Genomic DNA, 7,578 nt, shown 5'->3' on the forward strand with positions numbered 1-7,578 from the left:
TTCCATATGCATTAGTATTTTATTCTCAATCTTTTCATTGGATAAATGCTTTCATTAGTGTAACCAGCTAGTGTTTGCTGAGCCTAGCAAGGTAATTGATTGCATGGCTGTTTAGTCTTTTGTTCCCAAAGCTAATTTTACACTTCATGTACTAAGTCTTTAATGAAGACAGTTATAAAAAACACTAAGCCAAAACAAAAAATATGAACAATAATATCTAACCATAAACAAATGAACATTAATTCCTCAAATATTGAATTATGGAGTAAAGGTAGAGAGAAATGACATAACAATTCTTCAGAAAAATAACAGAAATACAAGTTTCAAGTTTCTCAAATTTGGACAAGGATAAAGAGGGAACTCTGGTGTCAGATCAGGTTAAAAAAGAAAAAAAGAGGGAATTATAAACCCCAATAGGCTATGATAATCTTTGCAAACACCTAGTAATGGTGCAAGAAAAGAAAATAGACCAATGGAATAGAACACAAAGACCAGAAACAAACTGCCACAGGGACACCTGATTGATAGCAAAGGTAGCATTTCAAAACAGACAGTGGGAATAGGACAGTCTTTCAGTAAGTGATGCTGGGTCATTAGATGTCCATCTTATCTTATATAATAAAAGCCTAATATGCTAAGTGTCCGGTCAACCTGTCGGCTGTTCAACCAATCAAAGTGTAATATCCTAATGATATGCTAAGGCTGCTCAACAGCTCACTATGACGTGCACTGACCACCAGGGGGCAGATACCCCGACCAGTAGGTTAGCTTGCTGCTGGGGTCCAGCTGATGGGGACTGAGTGAGACGGGCCGGACATGCCCTGGAGCCCTCCCATGGTCCCTCCCTGGCTGGCCAACCTCCCACATCCCTCACTGGCCCCAATTGTGCACTGGTGGGGTACCTCGGCCTGGCCTGTGCCCTCTTGCAATCTGGGACCCCTCGGGGGATGTCAGAGAGCCAGTTTAGGCCCGATCCTGTAGGCCAGGCCGAGGGACCCTAGTGGTGCACAAATTCGTGCACCAGGCCTCTAGTATGCTATAAAAACGAAAGATAACATACAAAGTTCAACACCAGGTAGATTATAGTCTTAAATATGAAAATCAGGACAATACAACTTCTGGGAGATTATGTAGGAGAGTATCTAAATAGAACTCAAAAAGCACAATACAAGCTCAAGACCGAACAGTTGACCATATTTAAAGGAAGAATTTCTATTTATCCAGTGATAGCATTAAGAAATGAAAACGCAAAGCACAGATTGAGAGAAGATATGTGCAATACGTTATCTATTAGGACTTAGATCCAGTACATAAGGAAAACACCTACAAATCAATAACAGAAAGTTAAACAAGCCAATTTTACTAATGGGCAAAAATCTTCAACAGGCTTGCCCTAGCTGGTTTGGTTCAGTGGCTAGAGCATAGGCCTGTGGACTGAACAGTCCCAGGTTCGATTCCAGTCAAGGGTACATGCCTGGATTTCAGGCTCAATCCCCAGTAGGGGGTGTGTAGGAGGCAGCCGATCAATGATTCTCTCATCATTGATATTTCTCTCTCTCTCCCTCTCCCTTCTTCACTGAAATAAATAAAAATAAAAAACCTCAACAGGCACCTCACAAAAGAGGATATCTAAAAGGCCAATAAACATTAGTATTCAGAGAAATGTAAATTAAAACCACAATGATATGCCACAACACACCCACTGAAATGGTAAGTATTAAAAAAAAAAAAGAAGAAGGAAAAGGATGTGGAGCAACAGCACTCATACACTGCTGATGAGAATGTAAATTGGTTCAACCAATGGGGAAAACTCTTTAGTATTAGCTATGCAAGTAAATTGCATATACCAATACACATCAATTCTGCTCCTAGGAATATACCCAATAGAAATGTATGCACATGTATATCAAAAGATGTACACAAGCACATTCTTATGTATAAAAATTCAGGTTGGTGATTACCTTTTGATGGGAGGGAGGGGGCACAAGGAGCTTTGGGGATTCCAGCAGTGTTCTATTTCTTGATATTGGTGGTGGTTACATGGGTGTTTGCTTTGTGATCATTTATTGAGTTATATATTTTGTTTTGTGAACTTTTCTGTATATGCATTATATTTCATAATTTGAAAAATATTTTTTTAAAAACCCTCTCTCTGGAGAGAAAGCGAATGTGGCAAGATGTCAACAATTTCTGCAACTAGGTGAAGGGTATACATACGGGTGTCATACTATTCTTTCAATTTTTCTGTAAGTTTAAACATTTTTTAAAAGTTGAAGGAAACACTCTCTTTGATCTACCTTCTCAGGTGGCCACTTCATCCCATTACCATATGGCAAAACTTCTTGAAAGTGTCTATATTTAGAGTCTCTAGTTCCCTTCCTCCAACCATCTCCTGAACATATCCCTGCCAGGTTTTGCTTCCACTGCAGAAGTAAAATTGTTCTTCTCAAGGTCACCAATGATGCCCACATTGCAAAATCCAATGATTGTGTCTCAGTCCTCAACTGTATTCAATATCTGTAGCATTTTACACTGTTGAGCACTCTCCTCCCTGAAACATTTTCCAGTTTTAAGGACACTTGCCTGATTTTCCTCTTATTCTTTCAGATGCTTCTCACCATTCTCCTTTCCTGGTGCTCTTAACTTCCCTGACCTCTAATTATTGGAGTGGCCCAGGGCAAGCCCTAGAGAGCACATGGGCACTTTAAATCTTTACTTAAATCTAGTTTTTTCAGTGAGGCCTTATTGGCCACTCTTATCTAAAATTGTAACCCAACATTTCTTAACTCCTTTTCTTAGTTTGCTAAAGTATTCCCCTTAGCACTATTTAAAAATGTTATTTTACTTATTTTGTTTACTGCCTGTCTTCCCTGCTAGAATATAACTTTCAAAAGTTACTGCTACATGCCCAGAACCTAGAACAGTGCCTGACATATATTAGGCATTCAGTGTTGACTACTGAATGAATTGCACTTAAAGTAAAATCCATTCTCCAAGTTTACAAAACCCTGCTTAATTTGTCTTCTGCCAGCCTCTCCTCTCCTATTTCATACCCCTTTCATTTCTCTAAACTCACCAAGCCCTTCTCCCACTCAGAGGCCTTTGCACTTACTTCTCCATCTGCCTAGAAAGAATTTTCCTGGCTCTTCGCATAATTGGCACCTCGGGGCTCAATTTAAACATTCCCTCCTCTGAAAAGCCCCACTCTGACCACTCTGATTGCCTCCCATCCTACCCAATTACTCTTTTACACATTCCCCTGTTTAGTGCCCTCATTTTTTATTTGTTTGTGTGGGGTTTTTGGGGTTTATTTACCATGGTAAGATGTAAACTTCATGAGGATAGGGGTCTAGTCTGTCAGTCTTTCTCATTGCTATTTCCCCAGATCTGGCACATAACTGGTAGTCAATAAATGTTTACTGAGTGAACAAGTGAATACACAATTAAGTAAATAAATGAAAACAACAACTTTCTCAGTGTTTAGAGCAGGATTCAAATAGACACAAAGAAGCAATGCCATCACTATCCAGAAGAGGACAAAGGACATTTGTCCTGATGCATCAAGAGCCCAAGAACAACATACTCAGCATTCCTTTAGAGTCAACTTCCTTACAAGATCCTTTTTCCCTCCGCACAGTCTGACCAGTTGCTGAGGGATAAAGAGCCAGTAGTCCACCTGCACCAAATGGGCTCCTTTTGATGTACTAAGCAGAGAAGGCCTGAAATGCTTGGTTATGGACAATTAAGGATGACTGGCCTTTGTAGTCTGTGCTTGAAACAACAGTGACTGTGTGGGAAGAGGGGTGGGAGGGTGGCTTCCTGGTTGGGGGCAAAGTACACTGTGTGTTCCACCCACTTCTGCATTTTATTATTATATGTTAGAGAACAGGTTTTATAGCAAATTAAGGTCAGATTTAAAAGGAAAATGAAATTACAAAGGAGTTTTTTTTTAAAAGTAACTTGGCCTGGAGAAGTTGAAGGGACAGAGGGCCAGATCATTTTCATGAGGAGGGCCAGGTACTGCATGTAAATGACAACACTGAGTCTTCATAGTAAGTCTTCATGGTGAGATATCATTCCCATTTAACAGATGAAGAAATGGAGGTTTAGAATTATGAAGGATTTGTTCAAGTTTACATAGATTGAAACCTCAAATCCCTCTGATACCAAAGCTCTTCCCTTTCTCTTTTCTTTGTTAATCCTCACCCGAGGGTAATTTTCCATTGATTTTTAGGAAGAGTGGAAGAGAGAGGGAAAGACAGAGAGAAACATCAATGTGAGAGAAACACATCAATTGGTAGCCTCCTGCACAGGCCCTGACCAGGGCCCAGGCCAGGAAGGAGCCTGCAACTAAGGTATGTGCCCTTAACAGGAATCAAACCTGGGACCCTTTGGTCCACAGGCTGACGCTCTATCCACTGAGCCAATCCGACTAGGGTAAAAGCTCATACTTTTCCCATGATACCTGGTAGTCTCCCCCGTCTTCCTCCAAAAGAACAGTCTTGGATCCCAAAGCTGTGCCGCCTGAGATGATCACCAGAGCCTTCCCTGTGCAATGCTACCTTATGGTGTATTTCTCTCCATTCTCAGTGACTAGCATACTGCAACGTAGCCGGCTCTTCAGCAAAGTTCTATCGAGTAAAAAATAAAAGAATGAACAAGGGAGATGTCTTAAACAATATAGCTTATCTTATAAATTACATGCTGAGAACCAAAACAACTTAGCCAGCTTCTGAGTGTCCTCCCCCCACTGTAGTCCTCCAGGGGAAAAGGCTGCAGTCAGTCTGGTGTTGACTTTCTCTGCCCTGACCTGGGCGATACTCTGTTTGTAAAGCTGCAGGATTATCTTCTTGTGGTGTAGTAGTTGCCAATAATGATACCTAGCACATACTGAGCAAATACTCTGTGCTAGGCACTGTGCTAAGTAAGCTCTTTTCACGTTTTACTTTACTGAATCCTCAAACGCCTGAGAGAGAGAGAAATCAATCTATTATCTCACTTCACAGGCCAGGAAAAGGAGATTTTGGCTTGTCTACAAAAATCAGCTGCCAACTTGTGAAGCAAACACTGCAAAGTCCCTTCTTTTCTCTCTCCATCCCTTCTCTTCTTAAGATGTAAAATATAATGCCTACAGAAACTCAGTTGTTTGAGAATAGAGGCATCAGGAAAAGATTTGCCTAGTCAAAAGATTCAAGAATCCATAAGACACTGCATTTGTCCTGATAAATGCAGTAGGACAGGGCTGTTCTCAAAAATATATTGTTTCTCTAGAAGAGACTGCATTACATTGATGTCGAAAGCGCTGGGGTTGAGTCCATGACAGACTGTGGGTCTTTGGTTGCCATTACCCTGGAGGAGCCTCAGCTTTCTCACATATGAAGTGGGAATAATACAAATCCTTTCCTGATGGGCTTGTACTAAGGGTCAAATGAAGGAATGTGATTTGAATAGACTGAACCTGTCTGCAAACGATGACTATTCTCCTGTTTGGAGATGAGTTGGGCTTCCCCAGGACTTTCAAAGATCAGGGTCTACCATGCAACCCCAGGTAAGTGTTCCTTTCCATAAGAGCTGGTGACAGTGAGCTCTTGTCCAAGATTGCACACAACAGTGCAAGGAAGGCTTCTGAGACACTGGGACTTGGGAATCCAGGTCGAGTGCTATATCCAGAGCAGTAAGAAGCAGGGTGAAGGAGTGTGTCTGAACATGGGCTTTTTCTCCATTTATTTATGTCTTCTGTGATGTCTATGAATAAAGTTTTAGTCTTCTTCCTAGAGATAGCCTCATCTTTTGTTATTCCTGGGTATTTGATATTTTTAATGCTATTAAAAGTTATCTATTTCAGACAATTTAAAAATTATTTGTAGCTGGTATATAAAAATGCAATTGATTTTTATATATTAGTCTTGTATTCAGTAAACTTTCTAAGCTCTTATTAAGTCAATTCACTTATAGTTGTTCTTGGATTTTCTTTCTTCCTTTCCAATCCTTAATACCTTTTATTTATGAATTTTTCTTGCTTTACTGAGCTGTCTAGCACCTCCAGGGCAATGGTAAGTAAAGGAAGTCTTGTTTTTTATTTCAAAGAGAAATTTTCATCTTTTAACCATTTAGTATGATATACTTCTAAAAGTTATCCTTTATCAACTTAAAAAAGCTTTTGCTTCCTTAAATATAAGGTTTTTAGATATCCTTTATCAGTTTTCAAAGTTCTATTTACAATTTGCCAAGAGTTTTGTTTTTATGGGTGGATGTTAAATTTTATAAAAAATGTTTTCTGCATCTCTGAAATGGTTACATGTGTTTATCCCATCAATCAGTTAAGGTACAAATTACATTTCTGACTTTTAAAAATACTAAACCAGTCTTATATTCCTGATGTAAATACATGTTTATGTCTATTTTAGATTTAGCTCAGCAGTATTTTACTAAGATTTTTGTATCCATATTCACAAGTCAGATCAAAGTGGGTTTTCTCAGCAATCTCACAAAGTGGTTTACCATTTCCATTTTACTTGTGACTCCTAACAAGTGGAATAACTGACCAATGTTATTCCAGGACTTGAAATCAGGTGTGTCTGAACACCTGTTTGTTTCCTTTAAGCAAGGAACATTTACCAAGGTTTCAAAACGAATTACCCAGCTCCTGACTGTTTTGGAAACATGACTGAGGGGAGGAGCATGATAAGGGTAATAGCAGGAAATAGTCTTGGTAGGCTGTGCTAATATTCTGATTCACCAAAGTCAAGAAGAAATAATTTACCTGTATTTGAGGAGAAAATGGGAAGCCAAGAGCTAAGTAGCTACTCATGTAATTCTATAGTAATCAATCTTACAAATAAGAATGAAAGAGAAAGAGAGGAGACCATAAAGGGTGTCCCAAAATTCACGCAAGAAGTAATTTTGATAGAAAACACAGGTTTATAATTAAAAACTGTAAATTTTTTATTGATTCATAAAGTATACAGTATAGGGTTATGTATGGAATAGCATAGTGGGTAAATGGCCTCCACGGCTTTGCTGGCACATACGCACTCTTTTGTTGAAATTTTCCATGACCGTTTTGCATAAATGTGGCTGAATTTCGTTGATACAGCGCAATTTCCTCCTTCAAGGCGTGGGTGGTCGTGGGCTTGTTGGCATAAACTGTATGCTATTCCATACATAACCCTATACTGTATACTTTATGAATCAATAAAAAATTTACAATCCACTTGTTGTTGTTCCATAATCCATTCAACGAACTCTATTCGCTGTGCGTGGTCAGTAGGCTTCAGTTCTTGAGTCAATTGAACTTTGTAAGCATGAAGATGCAAATCTTTCGTGAGAATACTCTGTAGAGATCTTCTCGAAATGTCCAATTCTTGACTACGGTGCCGAATTGATGTCCCTGGACACTCAGCAACACTCTCACGAACTGCTTGGATGTTTTGTGTTGAACGACTTGTTGAAGGACAGCCAGAGTGTTTAGGATCACTAATTGATCCAGTCTCCCTAAATTTTTTTTTTAAATATATTTTATTGATTTTTTACAGAGAGGAAGGGAGAGGGATAGAGAGTTAGAAACATCGATGAGAG

General features: G+C 39.3%; 1 long non-coding RNA gene across 1 annotated transcript in view; it reads right to left on the bottom strand.

The window, feature by feature from the left end:
* Window positions 1-7,214: 7,214 nt before the first annotated feature.
* The window catches only part of LOC102264113, a 19,349-nt gene continuing 18,985 nt past the window's right edge, over window positions 7,215-7,578 (bottom strand). The window contains exon 3 of the long non-coding RNA XR_001360333.1: window positions 7,215-7,494. This is a non-coding gene — a long non-coding RNA (uncharacterized LOC102264113). The remainder of the gene's footprint in view (window positions 7,495-7,578) is intronic.

Source organism: Myotis brandtii, unplaced genomic scaffold (assembly GCF_000412655.1).
Source record: "Myotis brandtii unplaced genomic scaffold, ASM41265v1 scaffold86, whole genome shotgun sequence".
Lineage (NCBI taxonomy): Eukaryota > Metazoa > Chordata > Mammalia > Chiroptera > Vespertilionidae > Myotis > Myotis brandtii.